General features: G+C 41.0%; 1 protein-coding gene across 3 annotated transcripts in view; it reads left to right on the plus strand.

Moving 5' to 3' along the window:
• Positions 1–22,277, plus strand: part of elf1 (E74-like ETS transcription factor 1) — a 46,896-nt gene that overhangs the window by 3,535 nt on the left and 21,084 nt on the right. For 2 of the 3 annotated variants that reach the window (XM_037780313.1, XM_037780315.1), the window contains exon 1: positions 11,082–11,385. The exons of the other annotated variant lie outside the window; for it this stretch is intronic. The gene's annotated coding sequence lies outside the window, so the exon portion shown is untranslated. Of the gene's footprint in view, positions 1–11,081; positions 11,386–22,277 lie in introns of those variants that run through there. 3 annotated transcript variants of the gene reach the window in all.

Here is a 22,277-nt window from a genome sequence, read left to right on the forward strand (position 1 = left end):
AATATCTATATAAAGAGCAGCAATGATCAACAATAAAATGAGAAATAAAATAAAACAAGTCAAGTGTTCTGTAAGTTCAGTTATAGTAAACTGTTTTTGTTTTGGACTGTTGCATAAAATAAGCAGTTTAAATATGTCAACTTGGGCTCTGGGGAAATTATGATGTGATGTTTTTTTGATAATCTGACTCCATTGTGTGTACTTTGGTTTAAATTCCTAGCAATGAGACTGAATATTTTCCCTAAAATGGCACAGAGTTGCTTTGAGAATGAGTCTCAAATACTCATCGAGCTTCCTCGGAGGACAAATAAAAAATTTCTACAAATACATTTCTGTAATTCCTGACAAAATAGTGTGTTTTTTTATAGTGAAGTTGATCAACCCCTACTCTGTGGCTAAAGTCTAAATGTTTGCCAGATGTTTACATTTTTCAGTTAAGATGCTTGCATCATGGGACGGACAAACACGTTCTCATTGGTGGACTGGCGTGACGCAGAGGGAGGGGAAGAGTTACGAGCTCTTCTCTTGTCAGTCCCACTAGAGACGGGACCAGCTGGACCCACCAACCCTCTCTCTCCCCTCCCCTACAATCTTCCCATGGTGGGAACACTGGCAAGAGCCTTGTGGATAATTGGAAACTTCAATCCACTGAAAGCAATTATCCAGAGCAAGACTTTCCAAATATACTCCAGTGTGGAGTTGTTTGTTCCAAGCATGTGCCCCTTGTTTTTAGAAACATCCTGCCATGCTTTCTGCCCACGCATCCAGCCTCTCTTCTCCCCCTCTGTCCTCTCTGCTTTAATGCTGTACAGACTGTGAGTGATGAGGTGTGTGTGTACTGCAGATAGAAGACAGTGTGGTTGAAGCTAAAGCGGTTCCCGGTATAGCCTTCTGATCCTGTGACAGTGATGCCACCATCAGCAGTCTGACCAATAATGGACAGCCGTCCTGTGCTGCTTTCCCCTCAGCGACAAGGAGCTCCTCAGACATTAGACACTTCTTCTTCTTCTTCTTGCCCAAGACGTACCCGCCTGCCTTAATGGGCTGCTGGATATTGATTTGGCTACACAAAAAGAGGATCTGCAGCTTTTATCCTATTTAGAAAGCAGCACTCCAGTTTCACAAAAGCTTTCAGAGTGGCCTTGCAAGAGACAGGGAATCTTTTGCAGGTTGTGGTAATCTGTAAAAACAGGTTTGCTTCCCTGCAACAGAGATATTTTAGTATCCAGGAACTAATATGACATTGTTTAACCCAGAGACTTGACGTCCACACATGCATCTACAAATAAAATAAAGGTGCTTGCTGCAAGAGTGGAAAACACTTTCTGAGGCCACCATCGTTACGTAATGACATTTTCTTAGGTGTAATTTAGTGTAATTTGGTGCCTTAGAAATAACCACAAGATGGCAATGTTCATATGCTTTGACTAAACAAACAATCATATGAGATGGCTGACACCTCAAATGACTTGCAGAAATGCAGGAACCGACTTGTGAAAAGAGAAATAAAACTGTTGAACTTCCCTTTTTTAGAGGACAAATACCGCATGTTGGCCTGTTTTCTGTTGAAGGCTCGCAGGGGAACTGCTGTTTGCAAAGTTCCTTAATTGTACGCTGCTGTTTCACCAACCCCCTGGGCTTGTGACATCTGAATATCACCTTGTCGGACATGTTTGATTGCTAGGCAGTAAACCGCCGCCGCTGGACCTGACGTCAGAGAGAAAGGAGAGACGAGGGAAATTCCACCTGTAACCTCACTCTGCTCTCATGCTGCCTGTCTCACAAGCATGTGACTGTGGACGAGTCACCATGCCTGAGTTTCACCCTGAGTCTGTGCATCGTTATGATGTAATGCAGGGTTACAGTTGAGCTATTTTTAGCAGGACAACTTTTGTTTTTGTGTTTTAAAGTATGTAGTTAGGTATAAAGGTTAGGTTTGTGAAATCAGTCGGATTGATTCAAGAGGTGGAAAATAAACAGATAAAAGCTATACAAACAAAAACTACTGTCTTCAAGAGCTGCAACCATTAATCAACTAATCCATGAGCTGATCAGCAGAAAAAGCTTCAGTACTATTTTGATAGATAATCAATCAAGTCATGTTTCATGCAAAAATGCTGTTTTCAGCTTGTGAAATATGGAAATTTCCCTCTTTTCTCTGTTTTATATCATTTTAAACTGTAGGGGTGAATCACCAGAAGCCCAACAATACCATATTATCGCAATACTTAAGTCACGTTTCAAACTTATTGTGCTGTATGCTCAGTATTGCTTCATGTTTCAAGTTTCTCTAGTTGTCATGCACACAACAATTACAGCAAGCAGTCATTGGCAATGAAAATGAAAATCTTGGGTCTCAGGTACCCTTCAACAATGCTCTTTAAAATGTATATATAAAAAAGGAATAAAATAATATAAGTAATGTAAATATAAACTTGTGGAAGGCAGTATTTCTAAATGGATAAGCTGAATGTAAACAGGATGTATTATGTATTTGCCTGATGGGAAGACGAGCTCGAGACACGGCACCATCTTGCATCATTCATGATATGATATTGCGATAATATATATTGCGATTATGCCGTTTGTCAACATCTGTGTTATCTAATAAGGTACAGTTTTCACTCTGTTCATCTCAGAGTTTTCATTCACTTGAAGGTTAGCGGTCAAGGGGATCCCTTTGAAAATAGCCATGACAGTTTTTCCTCACCAAAATTTAACGTAACTTTGGAGCGTATTTAGCATTCTTCCCGACAAGCTAAGAAATAAGACATCACATTAGATTATGTTCAGCTGAAAAAGCTGAAATCCTCCAGATGCCAGTAAGAAAACCTTCAATATGTGACTTTGTCTGCAGGAAGAATTACTGTCGGATGATAACGTGTCCACTCTGGCAGCATGTTGACATCATGAGAGTAGTTAACCACATTACTTAGATATTTTTATGGTGCCCGCTGAGCTCCATGTAAGAACACAGCGTAGTAAGCTGTATCACTGATGTATGTGTAATTACATTAAGGAGTGATGGCTTAGGTTGTAATGTTCCAGCTCTCTGTAGTTTGACCACACAAAGCAGCTCCTGCACCCAAAATAGAAACGGGCTTAGCCGGCAACTTTGGCGCATAATGATGTTTCACCTTGTCATTTTTCATGTCTCGCGGAGCTAATGAGGGAGCAGTGAGTGGTTCACGGAGGCCTTTCATGAGTCAGCACAGCCAGTGGTGCTCGGATTCAAAGAGCGAGGAAGCCGAAGGATCTCTCCTCCTTCAACTTTCAACAAACTCTTTCAACAGACTAATATAAGCGAAGACAGAGTTGACAGAGTTCGCAGTGAGCTCCGGCAGCTCATCGCTTCTGCTGAGAGGCAGTTGTCTGTCTTCTCTTCACCGTCAGTACATCTTTTTTTTCCTTTTGGGTTAATTTCAGAGTGGCAGTCAGTCCTCAGGCATGTTGAATTATTTAACTGCATGCAGCCAATGGGTATTATAATCTAGGCCCCTGAGTGACAGAGCAATATGCTCTTAGGGCCTCGTGGCATTTTTATTAATAATGAGCTTGAGATAAACTAGCGCTCTCAGGTTAAAAGCTGCTGGCTGTTGGCGCACACAGGAGCCGGCACGATCTTAGCCCTGAATTACCTGCTGAGCCTGTGACACAGATGGACTTTCCAAAACCTCAGTGATTGTTTATGATAAGATGTGTTGTATGAGAAACAGCAGTTATGTGGTTCGGTGACGTGGCGTAACAATGAATGCTCTCTGCCAGTGTGTGACTACAGGCAGCTGTTACGGCCCACAGAGGTGTGATGTGGACGATCTGGATTGTTGGCCTGCTCTCTGTATTTAATAATGAACGAGGTGCAGTCTGTAGTGTGTATCTGCAGCAGTCGACGTAATGCTGCTACAACAGCTAGCCCTGCTTATCTGCTCAACAGCTACTGGATGTTGCATTATAAGCTAGATGATTTATGCCACCTGTTTGGTTTGTAGGTCAACTCACCCAGATGGGAACTGGGTTGTGTTGTCAGTTTACTAAATGATAGAAAAGGGGTCCCAACAGGAAAAAGGTTGGGAAGCTGCTTGAGGGGCCTCAACTTACTGACCACCAGATTTAGTGCATGAAACAATTTTTATAAAAAGCCCCCCACATGTTAAGAATTTATTGTTAAAGCTGCTAGAATCAATATTTTTATGTGTGTGTCTGTGAAACACACATAATCATCACCTGACTCTGCAGTTCCTCTCAGCTCTACAGAGTATTTTAGCATCTTTCAGCTCAATACAGTAGAATAGATTTACTGTTTTAGTTCAGTTTCAGTTCTCTCATCAGCATCGTTTCCAGCTGTATTTAGCAACAAGCTCTAAAAACCCTGCTGCACACTACCTGCCTATAGCACCAAACGGTGGACGGATACAGTTAACGACTAGCTGGTGAACATAGTGGAACATTTAGTAGCAACGTAGAGCCAGATATTTACTTCAGGAGTTGTGCAAAACAAGAGAAAATCTTGGACTTCTTGGCATTCATCAAATGTCCAGAAACGCGACTCCAGATGAATGCTAATGTTGCTTTGTTATCTGCTGGATGTGCAAAGAAAAGTAAATAAAGCTAACAATTCTCCTTATCAACTTAAAAAGTGATAATATGCAAATGTTGTGTTTACAGCTTGTTTCCGCTGCCCTCAAAGTAATGCAGGTCTACAAATTAATTTATTTTAGAGCAGGGGTCTCCGAGCTTTTTTCCTCTGAGAGCTAATTTGACAAAATGAAAGTGGCAGAGAGCTTCTCATAGCACCAAGTTGTAGCAGACATAATTTCCGTCTTACTTTTATGGTCCTTTGATAATGTTTCAGCCATCACAGTCATCGCCTCTATTATAATCCCGCCGTAGGCGAAGGGCTTTTTGTGTTTCGCTAGGATGTGCGCCGCTAAACTCTATTGCTGCGTCGGCCTTCTACGTCAGTTTTGCTACCGGCCGGAAAGTCCAACGAATAATTGCAGTGGACTTTAGTAAAGTCAACGTTACATCTTTTACCGACCGACACGCTCATTTGTCATTCACATTAGTCTGCTAACATCGCCTAATGTTACGGCGTCACTGATGTAACCAAACTTGAAAAGCAGTGCGACTCGTTGAATTGACAGGTTTACAAAGTGACTTTGTGTTATCAAATGTGCGTATGAACATAATCTCTGAACCACAGATATAAAACATCTATCTATGCTTTGAATGTTTAGCGAGCCACTCAGAAACGTGTAGCGAGCTACTTGTCGGAGACACCTGTTTTAGAGTAATCATGGAATATTCTGATAAAGAAAATCTAAAATCGGAGCATAAAAACAAGCAAATTAACACTTTAGCTATGACCAACACTCAAACAGCACAAGAGCGGTGGACTTTTGAGTTTAATGTGACTACTTCCTGTCTTATTTGAAGGAATACAATCACATCACTCTACTAAACATGCAGAGCAGTCGGTATGAGGAAGAGGAGAGCTTTAGTAGGTCTATAGAGGAACTTTGCTGTTTGTCTTGAGTGTTCAGGGAGAGTTTGTGACCTCTAGTAAAAAGGCTTGTTCCAAGAAGTCATATGGAAGTGAGCGCATGGTATTCAATACCACATTAACTGTTATCTGCTAAAGGCGTGAGGTCTGAGCATTGCTCTCTGCTCTGAACTGCCACTGAATCACTCACTTACAGCTGGATGAGCTGTCGCACACTGAATACATTGCCTTATAGCCGTACACCTACACATCTCTTTGTTATGTCTGTATGTACTATAGTCACACTCAGTCAGCACAGTGAATCATCTCGGCTCGGCTCAGGACGGTCACTGTCCGAGAATGATGGAGTTTTCATAGCGCTGTGAGCTGGCAGCTTATTGAACATGTTGCAATAACAAGGTCTGACCTCAACCAGCTTTTTAAACTATAATAATAACTGTGATATTTGTACAGCACCTTCAATCTTTCATTACAATCCACACGACAGATGTGTTTTCATTGTTTTCTCCGACAATAGTTCTTTGTCAGTGGGGTTAATCACACGGCCTCGCTGCCCTCTCGTTCCTCTCATCCTGCGTCTCTTGTGGGGTTCTCTTCTGTCCCGTTAGCTGGCGTCTCTCAGCCTCAGCCTCCCTCCGCTGTTCTGTATTTGAGCGGCTCCAACAGCCATCAGATGACCTCCAAGCTACACAAATAATTCTGTGCGTCCTCCAAAAAGGCTCCCATATCTCATCCTGTCAAGGATTGTTCCAAAAATGTTTGTCAGGTTTTGTAACCCCACAATACACTCCGAAATAACTCTTTACTGAGCGATCTGGATTTTCTGAGTGCAGTTCTTAGTGGAGTTTGTTTGTCAGGTACAAATTTGTAGGGCATACCTGGATATAATGTGTCCTATAAATCAAGTTTGGGAGCAAAAACATTAAATGTAGTGAGGAGGACTAGTCATACTGTATTCAAAGGGCTCCATTTACTAAACTTTGACCCATAAAATAAGCATTCAGGCCAGTGCTTGAAGTGGAAAAAAAGTGCCAGTACTCCCCTTATTCACATGTTGGCGTGTGTATCGGCCGGTATCAGCCATCATTATTAGGCCTACATTCTGAGTTTCTACAGAGAAGAAAAGATATTAGGCGATATTAGGTTAGGGGTTGTTCCCCCAAGAAAATGTGAAGGTTTTTGACAAAAGCCCCGGACACACCAACCCAACGTCAAAGAACTAGCGTCGACGAAGGCCGACCGTTGAGTCGCCTCAAGTTGCCTTGTCTAGGCCAAAAAGTTACACTCCAACACACCGCAAAGACTACAGCCGATGGCCAACTACCACGTTCTGCGCCTGTGTGAAATGAAATAGCAGGTAGCGGTAGTCCGTATTCGTCATTCAAAAAGGGAAACTGGAAGACCTAGGCTGGCGGATATACAAGCTGTTGTTATGATACATACATGAAACAAAGCAGCGTTTGTCAACCATTTTCACACCACTCTCACTCACCACTTAGCTTCATTCTAGATGGCCACGTCGTTGTGAAAATATGAGATGACTTTACTCAATGATGAGATGACTTTACTCCTTTGCTCGCTTTCCTCACGTTTGTTTCTTAAAAAATCTGTACAAAAAGGATGTGAACACTGTATCGATGAATTACAGCAACGCTCGTCCTCTCTTAAAATGTGAATCTAGCAGCTCAAAATGACATTTGGATAAATAAGCCAGAAGATTAACAGCATGCAATTATCTTGATGATCTATCTTAATGGGAATTCACTGACACAGGCCTTAACCGCGACAGCTTTGCGGTGCAAAAGTATTGCTGTGCTCTGCCCTGTAATGGGGACTTACCGCAGAAAATGGGGCTTTTTAGGTTGTGTTGTGGTTGGCCCGTGTGCAGAGCGAGCACAAAAGAGTAAAGAGTGTTTTTCATTCTTAGGCTGCAGAGGAAAGGTGTGTCTTTTCAGTGAGTCTACAGGGTCACATGGCTCTGCACTGATCACACATCAAAGCTTTTTTTCTTTTTTCTTGGCTCGAGTTAAAACACCACCATTGTAGAAACGATGTGAGAACACAATGCGTGAGAGAGGCTTTTCACACTGTGGGCTGGTTTTAATTGTATCCCACTGACATGTCATGAAGCATTTTAAGCAATTTAAACATCTTCACTTTTATTGCTTTTCCCCCAGAGTGGGGATGTGATTTGTTGTGCAAATCTGGGTGAGTTTGCGTTCAGTATTACAGAAGATAATTGGAAGGATTGTAAATTCTTTGGAGAGAAGAAGTGCAAACATTTTTTTTTTGTATTCAAATGAAAATACACAATAACACATTATTGACATTCATGAGGCTTTACAGTTTAGTCTAGATTTGAGGCTGTGAGTGTGCCTCTCCAAACACTGTAAACCAAAGATGTGTGTCTGGTGTAGCTAAGTAACATTTTAATTATATCTCTATTCAAGTCCAAACTTTTAAACAGTGATTTCAGTGGCTGTTTTTAACCAAACATCAACCTAAACATGTAAGATGTGTCTATCTATTTCTGTCTATGTCTTGCTTTACATGAGGTTTTCCCTTATATGACTCAAGAGTAAAGGGAAAGATTGTCTTTTTTGTGATTCTCATACAGGCGCTTTTGGGTGCCTTGTGCGGCGGTATGCAGTATCAGATGCCGACGGCCGTGTCAAAAATCTGAATCAGAAATCTGTTGTTTGAATGTCTTTGCTATCCATCCTTTTCATTCAAATATATTCAGCAGAAATTAGCATTGGCAGGTATTGTGGAATGGTTGCAAACCTTTTTGACATGTTGAATTCATTTTGAAAGATTAAAGTATACAGTACGTGTATATATAATATGGAATTATAGTTCATGTGCAAGTAGAGATTCTTTGTTCACATTATTTACATTCCTCTAACCAAAAACCACAAGGACAACTCTGAAGGTAGTAGCAACACATATAGAGGAATAAATGCGCTGCTTAGTATTCATTGAGGGAGAGCCATGAAGTGTTTTGATGTCATGGCCTCTTATTTATTTTGTTTGCTCCTCCTTAAGAGACTTTCTGTTCGGGAGATATTTCTTCAACACAGCTGATTACCCACAATTAACAGATCGCTGGAATGTAGCGCAGTCTCATTACAGTTTCACCTTTTGTAAAGAATCTGCAGAATTTGTGCTTCAGGAACCAAAAGCTTCTGCTCTGTACCGCAGCTTTCTAACGTCTCCTTTGCTTTGAAGGCTTTTTTCCTTTCAGAGTGAATATATAAATGGGATTTCAGGATCTAGAATAAGGGTAAATTAAAGTCCCAGAAGATAAAAAAAGTCTCCCTGTTGATAGTGTCAACGTGGTGCAACACAATTGATCCGTTACACCCCCTAATATTGACAGGAATGTGCTAAATGTATGCAGCTCTCCTTTAGGCCTCAGATACAGTTTTATAAATCTTTGGTGTTTGCACAGAGATTAAGATTATCTGTAAGGCTTACATAAGGGGAGTAACATGGAATTAAATGTGCTTGTGTACATGCATGTGTGTGTGTTTACATAGTTGTGCTGGATTTCAGCAGCGCTGCAGTGCATTAGCCTTAAGAGTTTATATCACAAGAAGTGAAGAGTTTCCTCCGAGGCGTCGGGGTTGTGGACAGAAAGGCGGTGATAAATGGAGCTTGTTTGGTGTAACTTTCCCCCTCGCAGCGAGGCTATCAATTTGCTCTGAGGCAAACAGCTGCTTTCTACTCTGAGCTGAACTACATTAAATGGAGGCCAGGAAGAATTAATGTGATGATGAGAGCACTCGGTGGAGACTGAGAGGGTGATTTGGGGCGTCCGTGACAAACAGACCCCGCTGCGGTCGCAATTGAGTTTAATGGGTTAATTTTTTGTATATCAATCTCCAAGGTCATGAGTGTTTATGTTTATGTTCTTTCGCAACAATCACAATTTGAGCCAGGTTTTTATTTACATATTCGACCGCTAAATATACTACATGACGTGTTGCTTTTCAGTGGAAAACATGTCTAAATGGATGCACAGAAGAGTGTGAAGACAGAGCTCTCAACAGTCACCACAGACCACCTCTTCCTGTTTGCTTGAGCGTCATTTCTGATAAAGATCGTTATCAAGTTTCAGTAATATCTGAGTACACTGAACTTAACAAGATATGTGTCTGTATAAATTATCTGTGTACCATCTGCTGTCTGTGACACTTTCTGCATATCGTAATAACTAGGGCTGTCAGAGTTAATGCGGTAATAACACGTTCACGTAAAATCGTTTTAACTCATTTCTTTAAGGCATTAACGCAATCAATCTTCTGGAGGTTGTAGCGAGCTCCATTTTAAAGGTAGAGTGGAGATACATATCATATCATACTATAAAAACCTAATGAATCAATTGGTACCAACCATGTCATACTAGCTTGTCGGGGAGGAGGATAAATAACGCTCCGAACTTGCGCTAAATTTTGGCGAGGAAAAACTGGCATGGCAATTTTCAAAGGGGTCCCTTGACCTCTGACCTCCAGATATGTGAATGTAAATGGGTTCTATGGGTACCCACGAGTCTCCCCTTTACAGACATGCCCACTTTATGATAATCACATGCAGTTTGGGGCAAGTCATAGTCAAGTCAGCACACTGACAGCTGTTGTTGCCTGTTGGGCTGCAGTTTGCCATGTTATGATTTGAGCATATTGTTTATGCTAAATGCAGTACCTGTGAGGGTTTCTGGACAATATCTGTCATTGTTTTGTGTTGTTAATTGATTTCCAATAATAAATATATACATACATTTGCATTTAGCAAACATATTTGCCCACTCCCATGTTGATAAGAGTATTAAATACTCAACAAATCTCCCTTTTAAGGTACATTTGAACAGATAAAAAATGTGCGATTTAACTGTGGACAATCATCGTGATTAAATATTTTAATCAATCGACCTGAGATAAACCTGCATGTGATGATTGTTCAGGAGCGTTCCCATGATCATGATCACTGAGTCTTGAAGAGGAGGTGGAGGAGGAGAGATTTTCTTTTTGGCCTCTGAGGTGAAACACTTGCTCATACCTAAACGCGGTCGCCTTAGACAGTTTAATTTCTTTGTACCTCCCACTGGTAGGAGTTGTTTTATGGGGCTTTCTGCTGCAGCGAGAACAACTCCCTCACAAGTCAGCAGCCTAACAGGCTCCCTGACACGACTAATAGACTCACAATTCATTGTAAATGTTTTAATGGGACACAAGGAGATGTGAACTTTACTTGCTGGGCTGCCATACAGATTTTAATCACCATGCCTGGCCCCGTATTGTATGGTCAAAGTCTAAAGTAAGTACATACCTGTCCAACTGTTTACCTCCAGCACTCCTCCTCCGCCTCTGTAGGAGAAACCCGTCTATCGTCTTTCATGCTGTTTGAGGTGTGGCCCTCTGGTTGGACCTCTCTGCTCTCCCCTCCCCCGCCGCAGCGCCGGCCAATCCCCGCCTCGCCAAGAACTCACCTGAAAGGATTTTGCATTCAGGGCCGATACTCGCCGCTGATTGGCCAGGTGAAAGCACTCTGCCTCAGGGCTCCCCTACCAATGGCGACAGTGCTGCATGACTCATAGGGAGAGGACAAGTTGCTTCACTACACTTCTCCTTTTTCTGCAGCCATTGCATTGTCTTTTTTTTTTTTACCCTCTCCAGTTTTGTTTTGTCACTGTGAGAAAGAGGTGTGAGGCCGGCCAGTGGTCCACACCTTCAGACAGCTTTGTCCCCCTCCGAACGCATCTTGGATTACTCCGCTTTTCGCCTTTTGTTGTCTATTTTACTCTTGATTTTCATTGGCTACTGTGATCGACACTTGTTCGGTTGCTATTATGGACGTTGTCACCCGAATCCTGAGTCTTTGAGGTTAGTGATGAATAGTTCTCCCCGTCCTCTTCACACTTTACTCTATTTTGTTGCTTCTTGTTAGTAGAAACAAATGGCTTTAAATTATTTTTTTAAGTTTAAATAAACATTTCTGTGTTAAAGGGGTTAGCTTGTATGTACATTTGGGAGTTGTATTTGTTAGTGGTCAGTAACTAGGTCACTGTAATGTGTACCTTTGGCTTCATCATGGCATTTTCATTTGCACATTTGACATATTTAGGTTTTCTTAAGAAAGCTTTAACAAGTCATGTAAGTTCAGTTGATATTTAGGTGCATGTTTTTCCCCATCTAATGTCTTCCAAGCCTTCTTCTATATCAGCAAAACAGTATTCATAGTACTCTGATTATGGGAGTTTTATATGTTAATCTTTTATGTTGGATTGCACACGTCAAACCAGTTCACTCAAACTCAGTTGACACTTTCTACGGCTTGACAACGCGTCAGATCAAGTAATAGCTTTGAGTTTCTGTGTTTGACATTTTAAGAGTTAATACGAATGATCTTTTGCTGATACGCCTGATTGTTGCCTTTCTTTTATGAATTGTTGCCTTATATGGCGTGCTGAAACAAGGGCGGGAACAGTGTTTTGCAAGCCCCCTGACCAAGCCCACATGTCTGTCTCATGGTGTAGTAATCAGTAATTACACATCATGTTGATTTTGATCAGTGACTGCTCTCCAAAATGTAATACAGTACTCATTTAACAATGTTCAATGCTGCACAAAAAGCTGCTGTGGTTTTTGCTGTTGTTGCTCTCTACAGTCTGGTGCGTGGAGCCAGTCATGCTTTGCTTCATGCATGAACATCTTCAGTTCATCAGTGTTGCTCATCATGTAAAATAGAGGCCTACAAGATCTTCATTTCACTTCAGAGGGAAGTTTAAACCCACAGTATTTAGCTTCCTCTTGCATGCCCATATTAGTTGACCTTCCCTAAAGTCATTTTTCACCACCAGCCAGTTAAGTTATTCTTCTTAATGTTGCTGAGAATCTGTTTCTAAATGTTGCTCGGTGCTGCAGAGATAAAAGCACACTTCCTGTTTCACCAGAAATCTACTCTGCACTTTTTTTGGACCGCACTCGACATTGTGCACATACTATACCGCTGAATAAACAGGGCTTGAGAAGCATCTAGATTTTCACGCCCACTTTTTATTCGTCTGCTGCGGTATAGATAGCACAGAGCGCTGTAGTTAGTTATCCTTTAAAAGCCTTGAACCAGTGCACAACATTATCATCCAATTTTGGTCAAACTTTTTTAAGTAGTTATATGCAAAAGACCAAAGCTTGTGATTGTTTCATCGGTTCGGCATTCAGGATTGATCTGGTTGATGTAATGTGTGACGTAACTTTCAGTTGAGGCCCAAGACGGGCAACTGAGAACGGATCACTTCAGAGATACCAAATAAATATCTGTATAGGCTCAGTTACTGAAAACTATTATTAGGTTGCTCAACTGGCCTATCTGTGTTTAACACCTGCTGTAACATCAACACATGACCCAGTGAGTGAATGGCTCTGTTGTGTTGAGCAGGTGAGTTTGCATTTTGGCCTAACTTCTTCATCATCCTCTGTGCCCACCCTGATTTGGATTGTAAATGAGGCCCTCGTGCCTCAGAGGATGAACTCATGCTTTAGGCGCTGTTTAGTGTGTGAGCCTCATTCAGAGGACTTATAGAGGCTGATGAAGAGACAGAGAGAGAGAGGGGGGCTGGACAGTAGTGTCAGGTAGGCTCCTCTTTCAATACAAAGTCAACAAGTCTTAGCCTGTAATTAGATCATTAGGCTTGGGCAAGATGACGAAGGCGTAGCAGGAGAAGGGCATGACGAGAGGAGGAGGCGGGTGCACTTTATTACTACAGTCCCAGCATGCCGAGATATGTAAAAATGGAGGATTTATTCAGTTTCACATTACAAAGCACATGCTTCTAATAGAATAAACACTTTCTCTGGTCACGTACAAACTGTTTTTTTTATGCCTCGAATTGAATAAACACAGAACCAGCTTCAGTTTCATGTAGCCAGGTACAAACTGCTCTTTATCACAAAGTATTTCTATCTTTTGTATGCACATCATATCTCTTGGCAGCAATAATGCAACTATAATGCATTTGCACAGGCTAAATATTAGACTGATTGAATGTCAGTGGCATAAACTCAGCTTTAACTCTCCCTGTTTGGTCTTAATGTGGAAACGAAGTGGAGAAATTCTTAAATATATTAGAAGTTAGAACTGGTAAAATGTTTTAAACCAAAAGGAGACCAGAATTTTATTGTCGTCTTTAGTGAAATATCTTAAATTGTCGCATTATTACTTCCCATTTATCGAGGGAGGTGCAGAAAACACGTGGACTCATAGTGAAACTAGTTTTGCTTTCCCCACAGTCATTATCTTTTAGTAAACCTGCCTGGAAAATGTTAAAATGAGAAAGCAGAGTCATCCTGTTTTGATGGTTTGTTCGGCTGTTTTTGATGGATTTCTTCTCCGTCATGTTTCCATGTCAGATTCTCCATTTCTTCTGTGCCATGTTACTTTCCAATAGCACACTCTCTGTTTCTGGAGTGGATGGAGGCTTATAGGTTGAAGAAGTGGGCTTGTGACGGGAAGTTTGAACTCCTGTGGCCAGCTGGAAAAAAAGCTAGGTGGGGGAAGTTAATGTGTAACACTCTCCTCTCTGCCCCAACGGCTACTGTCAAGGGTGCCACTGAGCAAGGCACTGAGCTGTGTCTCCAGGTGCTCCGGGCATAGCTGCACACAGCAGGTCAAAGCCACTCGTGTATCTGTGTTAATGTATTGCAGGTATAAACTTCAGGAAGCCCTCCCTTGATAAATAAAGTGAAATCGATTGAGCAAGTCTCCCCGTGTTGCAACTGTCTCATACTCGGAGCGTGCTGGGACTGGCAGCCCGCTGCTCGGAGGAACATGACGAACCAGAGATGTGATCATCACACCTGAACACAGAGCTCAGTTCAGACGTATTTCATTTCAGTCCTGAAACTCCTGACTTGTATCAGAGAAGCAGGGATGGTACTTTTTTCCCCTCTTGTGTATTTCTCTTCAGACGTATTTCCTGATTACTGGAAAGCATGTGAGGTAATGCTGGGAATTAACAGTGATTACAAACCCCTTTATGATCCAAAATATATCAATGGTTGGCTTAGTTCTATCAGATATCTTTATGTTTGCTTTAGTGGTTGATATGGTGAAGTGACAGGACAACAAAGTTTCACACCTTTTGCACATTTTTACTCTAATTTATCCCCTTAAACCCACTAGAAACCGTGAAAGATATGAGCTCCCACCTTCTACTTGTATGAGACTCATAACACCCACCTGGCAGGAATAAGTGAAAGACAAGAGCGTCATGTTTTCAGACTCACAGAGAGAAAGAAAGAGAGGGAGAGTGTGTGTGAGGGAGAGAGAGATGATATGTGGAATATCAGGTCACACCTTTTGATAACACTTCTGGTTATGCAACGTACCATGTCGGTCAGGGCACAGATTCTGCGCTAGTAAAGTCTCCTCTTAACAAATAGGTCCACTGACTGCAGAGTCAACACAGTGTATCATGCTCAAGTCAACTACTGTACTTACTGTGAGTACAATTTTTACTTGAGTGTTTCCAAATGATGCTACTTTATGCTTCTCCTACTTTTTTTTTTTTTTTTTTTTACTTGTAATGAAGTATTTGTACATAGTGGATGTAATACTTTAACTCAAGTAAAGGATCTGAGTACTTCTTCCACATGGATTGGATGCTGGTTTTAGGGCTGCAACTAAGGATTATTTTCGTTTTCGATTAATCTGTAGATTATTTTCCACTGCCAGTAAAGTTACTATATTATTTTTATCACCTCATTGCAGATTATTTTCTCGATCAATTGTTTGACCCACAACATGTCAGAAAATTGTCAAAAGAAATGGATGCCACAAGTTCCCAAAGTCCAAGCTGAACTTTTCAAATGTCTTGTTTTGTCCAAAACCAACAGTCAAAAAACCCCACAGATATTCAGTTTACTATCATATAAGACAAAGAAAAACAGCGTATTTTACATTCCTGGGGTTGCAACTAACGGTTATTTTCATTGTTGTTTAATCTGTCGATTATTTCCTCGATTAATCGATTCGTTGTTTGGTCTATAAAATGGTGAAAACTGTCGATCAGTGTTTCCCAAAGCCCAAGACGACGTCTTCAAATGTCTTGTTTTTGTCAACAACTCAAAGATATTCAGTTTACTGTCATGGAGGAGTAAATAAACCAGAATATATCACATTTAAGAAGCTAGAATCAGAGAATTAAGACACTTTTTGTTCTAAAAAAATGGCTCAAACCGATTTAAGCGATTGTAGTTGGGGATTCATTTAATAGTTGACAACTAATTGATTAATCTTTGCAGCTCTAGCTGAATTTACAAAAAGAAAGTGCATCCTATAGCTACTAGGGCTGGGCATTATATCGATATATCGATATCGTGATATGAGACTAGATATCGTCTTAGATTTTGGATATCGATATATCATAATATATCATAAGTGTTGTTTTTTCCTGGTTTTAGATGCTGCATTAAAGTAAAGTTATATCATTTTCTGAACGTTTTATTATTTGCCTTTGCCCACGTCGTCATTATATCCACTTTACTTATGATTATTTATCAAAAATCTCATTGTGTAAATATTTTGTAAAAGCACCGATAATCAACCGTACAATGTCGTCGCAATATTGATATCGAGGTATTTGGTAAAAAGAAATGTTCCATAGCAACCAGCCTTAATAGCTACATGTCTAAATAAAAAGTTGAATTCAGTGGATAGCATAAAAGTTCAGGTTTAGGATGAGGCCAACAGACAGTAAGAAACTTGCTTACTTGTCCTTTCAGTAGCCTGCAGTTCTTCTTCAAAGTTTATTAATATACTCAACTTCTCTAGTAAACTGCTTTACCGTGGAAGTCGTGCATGTATCTTGATTAAAGCCTATCTGTCGTAGTGCTTGTGTGGGTGGAGGCAGGTTGGAGGTGCATGCAGGTTTATTTTCTGCCAGATAAGCAGCATGCAGAAACTCATAAAAAAAATTTCCATTACAGCTTTCTGTTGGCTCTGTCTTTGTTTGCAGCACGGTTATTTGTATGGTCATTTGTAAATACTGGAACCTGATACAGATAGCTGACTAGCTATAAATTGCTATCTATACTGTATAATGCCTGAAAACACATTGCACTGTTTTTCTTTCCCATTATGTGGTTCCACCCTGCTTGAGGTAAAAAGGCTGCGATGCTTTTGAACATAAAACTGACATCCTGAGTGTCTATTGCCAACTCGCTCATGCTAATTTAAACATCATGCTGGCTTTAATGCAGTATCACTTGGTACAAAGAGGCATTTTGACCCAGGCACAGAGGGAAATTGATTTCCCACATGGTTTTCAGAGGCTTTGGGTCGCAGACACCCAGCTGCAGTGGTGTCTGTGTCTGGGAGACTCAGCAGCAGGCTGTTAGATGGAAAACTGGCCATGCCCATAATGACTCCAGCACTCAGATGATCTGCTGAACTCCTGTCTGAGTGGAAAGGTCTTAGCTGTGGAGGCCAGAGTTAAAGTTCAGTTATTGCTTAATTTGTTTATGTTTGTCTTGAAACCTCTCCTCCTTTTCCTTGATGCTTTGCTTTCGTATTTATTTAAATGTGTTTTTCCTTTCATCACCTTCTCCTGCGTGTTCATGGAAATGACCAGAAATGAACGGTCTGTGGCAGAAGCTCAGGCAGTTCGTTTAGCTTAAATTGAGCATCAAAGAGCCACATATTACAAGCACGAAGGTGTCCTTTTTTGTGAAGATTTGTCATTACATGCGGTTGGTTGTGGTGGACACAAATGTGTGGAAAAACTAGGGGCTCGACAGCTGTACGCCACAAAACACGTCAGTGCACACACACACAGAGCTGCATGCAGAAGTGACAGCTTTTTGGAGATAGCGTCTCTTCAGTTACATTTTAATTTCTTCAGAAATTTGCCCTTCAAGCAAATCCCTATTGAAACTGAAACTTCTTTTTTTTGGGAAATATGCTTGAAGCCTAAAGAGGTCACACACTTGTCATATATAGAACAACTTTATTGTAAGTAGAGCTGCAAAGATTAATCGAAAAATCGATTTATTGTCAACTATTAAATTAATTACCATCTCTTTGGATAATCTATTTGAGTAATTTTTAACGAAAAAAAAGTAAAAATTCTCTGATTCCAGCTTCTTAAATGTGAATATTTTCTGGTTTCTTTACTCGTCTGTGACAGTAAACTGAATATCCTTGATTTGTGGGCAAAACAAGACATTTGAGGACGTCATCTTGGGCTTGAGCCACATTTTTCACGATTTTCTGACATTTTGTAGACCAAATAACAAATTGATTAATCAAGAAAGTAATCAACAGATTAATCAGCGATTTTGTCTGTCTCTGCCCAAAGGTAAGATAATCCGCTCACCAGTCAGTACCTCCAAAGCTCCCTGAATAACACGTTATAGCTTGTTTGGTTAATTCATACCAAAACCAAAAGGTGTGAAATCGTTGTGGTTTTACAGAGATTTGCCGTAGGCCTACTATTTCTTCTTGTGTAATCTTATTGTATTTGCTTTCTTGCAGAGAGTTAGATGAGAAGATTGACACCGGTCTTGAAGCTACGCACATTCAACAGCCAGTTAGCTTAGCTTAGCATAAAGACTGGAAGCGGAGGGAAACAGCTAGCCTGGCTCTGTCCAACGAGAACAAAACCTTTTAAAGCTCACCAGATAATATATTATATGTTGTTTGTTTACTATTACTATACTACTATTTATTTATTTATTTTATTTATTTTATTTATTTTATTTATTTTATTTATTTTATTTATTTTATTTATTTTATTTATTTTTATTTATTTTATTATTTTAGTTATTTTATTTATTTATTTATTTAGTTAGTTATTACCCCTGGACAGAGCCAGGCTAGCTGTTTCCCCCTGTTTCCAGTCTTTATGCTAAGCTAAGCTTCTTATCTACTGTACAGGAGAGAGTGGTATCATTTAAGTCTCCGCATGAAAGTAAATAAGCGCATTTCCCAAAATGTTAAACTATTCTTTCATGATTTACAAAGAGTGCAGCTCCATTCACATCACATCACTTTTATTAAAAGTATCTGACATCATGTTTCTGGGTCAACCTCATAACTATAGCTGTAACTTTTTGCAGTAGTACTATTAGTGAGTCACGATTTCTCTGCTTGTACAAACAGACCATTTTTACCATTCATGTCTTTTGATTCATCCAGTCGGAGCAGTTTACTACACAGGCACTACTACACTCTGAGAATCCACTCAGTTGTCTGTTTATGCGACGCCGGTCCTTCGCTGAGCTGAGCGAGGCCCACCGTCTCCCTCGTTCTTGTACCACAGAGCCGACTTTACAAGCCCTCTCCCTCTGCTTGTTCCTAAGCAACAGCCACTCCTTGTTTACCTTTGCGTTTTTGCATTGTGATTCTCGTCAGAACAACATAACTCCCAGCCCCCTCCAGAGACTTCATTGTCAGGCCTCTTTATTCAAAGTAGTAGTGAAGCAAAAGGTTTCCGTGTACATAAGTCATTAATGTATGTTCCTGAAAAAGTATTGAACTCTTATCTTCATCTACATCCCACATATCATTTATTACAGATCCTTAATATGGTTAAACAATAACACCGTGTAAATATTTTCTTATACGACCAGATAGAGCTCGCCCGGCGCTTTAGCCAGGTAGTTTATTGTCCTCATCTCCTGCACCCACGCTGCACCTTCCTCATCACCTGACTATCATAAACGAGTGTATTTCATAAGGCCTTTTCAAATATTGACCATGACCGTGTCCTTCTGCTTCCTGCACAGGCTCTTAATACTTCCCCAAATGAACCTTTGATTGATGTTTGCAGCAGCTGAAATAAATTATGTAAATGAAAGTGGTTGGGATTAACAGTTAGAGAAAACATGTCATGATCACCTGACGGAGGTGTAAGTAATGATGTAACACCTAAAGCATGCATGTCATTCAAGTTGTAGATCAAGCTTGTCGGTTCAGTCACGTGACTTAACAGTTTTTGTCCCTATTTGAAGTATGCGCCTGACGTCTTGACTCAGCACTTCTGTCCTGAGATCCTGAGACGTTTACTGACTTCAAGATTAGAAACATTGGCCAGCGATACCCAACACCACACTGACCCACTATCCAATTGTGTGAAATCAGATAAGCCCTCTTGAAGGGGCTAAGCTGTCTCAGTGTGAGTGGTCCTATCTGCGAGGCTTTACGGGGGATCAGATGAGAGGAGCTGATTTACTCGTTATTAGCTGCTAAACTGGAGCTTGATCTGCGGGAATCTTAAAAACGGCTTTGCTAAAGCTGCAAAATTAGCATCTTTCATAGCGTTTCAACCTTTTCCCACAGAGGACACGTTATCATACATAGTAGATATGAATATACTGTAGTGTGACGGTATGGATAGTGGATTTTAAAGGAATAGTTCAACATTCTTCTTGCAGAGTTATATGAAAAGATTAATACCGCTCTTGCACCCGGTTACCTTAGCTTAGCATAAAGACTAGGGCAGGGCTATGGCTCTGTCCAACGAGGACAACATCCACCTTCCAGCACCTTTTAAAGCTCACTGGTTAATATTTCATATCTTGTTTGTTTAATGCCGAATTCCAGAGCAGCGGCGAAAGCTGGCCTGTGGCGAGCTACAATGCAATGTCTATAAAAAGCTGCAGCGGCCGCTCCCAAGCTCAGCGAGCTGCAGCCGTGTGATTCTGCGGCAAAGTGCGGTCAAACTAAAAGTTGGGAAAAGTTTAACTTTTAGCGGCGATGTGCACCCAGAGAGCATCCACAACCAATCCGTAAACATCTGTGACTCCTGTGACATGTTGACTTATGTTACAAAGAATTTCTTCACATTAAAACGCATCCCGGCCGCGGTAAAATGTAGTTATTGCGGCCAACCCGTGGATGTATTAAGAGAACTGGATACAGCGTTGTAGGCGGGCTCCCGGTCATTCCTGTGAGTGTCTCAGTGGTGCATGAAGCCAAAATGGCTCGACTGCCGAGTGATAAAGTACCTGGATCGTCCGGCGATCTTCTGCATCCATTGGACCCATAGAGCATGCATAGTAGCGTTTCTTTTAACTCCGCCTCCCAGCCCTCGCTCCAGCCGCCGTCTGGGTGTCATTCACATGAACGGAGGAAGGGAAATAACTCTGGATTCGGCTATTAGCGCATTTTATCCGCTGAGTTACAGACGTCTTTTTCCCAATGTAAGTATATGGGAAAAAGTATTTTTGGACCTAATGGCATCATGTGACGGAGGTTGTAGTACCGCCGTTTGGCCACTACAAGAATTAGCAGTTTTACAGGGTGGTTGAGGTTAAGATCTTGTTACCTTTGGACAGAGCCAGGCTAGCTGTTGACCCCTGTTTTCAGTCTTAATGACTCTAGCTACATATTTGCTGCCCAGATGTGTGAGTCGTATAGATTTTCTCATCTAAATCTTGGTAAAAAAGCAATTAAGCTTAATCCCCAAAATGTTGAACTACACCTTTAAGAAGAGCTTGAGACCCCAAAGCGGATGACGAGATGTAGAAAAATGAGATTATTTCATCTGTGTCTGATCTCTAGGCGTAGTGCTGCATGCCTGACTATGGGTGGACACATCAGCCTGCTTGTGTCCAGACCTGTTTGGTATGCAGCCTCCTCTGCAACAGCCGGGTCCCCTGTTCCAAACCTTACCTCAGACTTGAGATTTCAGTGCTCCATCTGAAGACATACCTAGTGCTATGCTGCAAGGCTGGTGTGGAAAGTGTATTGGCAAAGTTTATATACCGCATATAAGCTCCAACTGGAAATTTCTCCCTTTGAGAAAATTAGCTGTTGTGGGAAGTTACATAATGTGACGGTGGCTGCAATCAGGAGTAAAACTGGCTCTGTGGTTTATAGTTAAATAAAGAAACAGTAATGTCATCCTTGTTTTTTATTCAAGCTTGGTTGAGAGGACACTGCTGCTGCTGCTGGTATGATGTCCTCTCTTGCTCCTGCTGCCGCCAGAATACCTGTGCTGTGACATGTTGGTATTGGTATGAACGTAAACACATCAGGGATGGGCGTGTGAAGATTAAGAAGCAGGTACATTATGCAGCACAGTAGCACTGCTTTTAGAAACACTTCAGGATTTGAATTGTTTTTTATGTTTAAGGAGAGTTTGTGTATTATTTTTCTTCTTTTACATGGAGGTTTTTCTACGCACTAGCCTCCTGTACACGTCTAAGGCCTGTGGGAGGCTTGCTTACTGTATAAAAAAGGGGAGAATTTAGCTTTTCCAGTCTAGTCATGCATCAAATTGCTCCCACACAGCAGCCAAAACAACAGCAGAGTCGGGATGAAGCATTTCAAAAATGTCTGCAAGAAAGGAATCAGCAGCAGGGCAGTGTGAGGCAACTGACACACACGCACAGACTTGCATGTTTTTTACCCTTACCTTTATACCTTTTGAGTTTTTTTTACTTGGAATTATGATTTTTGAAATGACGTGATGGAGCTGAGACACATAGAGAGGCTGTAGAGAGCAATACTAGCTGCTTCTAGGTTCATATTGTTTTCTCCAGAACTGTTTCTGTCTTCTTGAGCCAGATACATTGAATGCTATGTGATTTAATAAATATAGTACAAGAAGTGTCCATTCAAAAGCAGGTTGTAATAATGACCAAATATAAAAATCATTGAATGCAAAGAAACAACGGATGCTCAACATTTGTATAAGTTCTGCTCTCCACATGTATTTCACGTAGCAGCTCTGACTGCAGCCTGCATCGACCAAATGTGAGAATGAGTAAAG

This window comes from Sebastes umbrosus, chromosome 9, assembly GCF_015220745.1.
Source record: "Sebastes umbrosus isolate fSebUmb1 chromosome 9, fSebUmb1.pri, whole genome shotgun sequence".
Classification (NCBI taxonomy): domain Eukaryota; kingdom Metazoa; phylum Chordata; class Actinopteri; order Perciformes; family Sebastidae; genus Sebastes; species Sebastes umbrosus.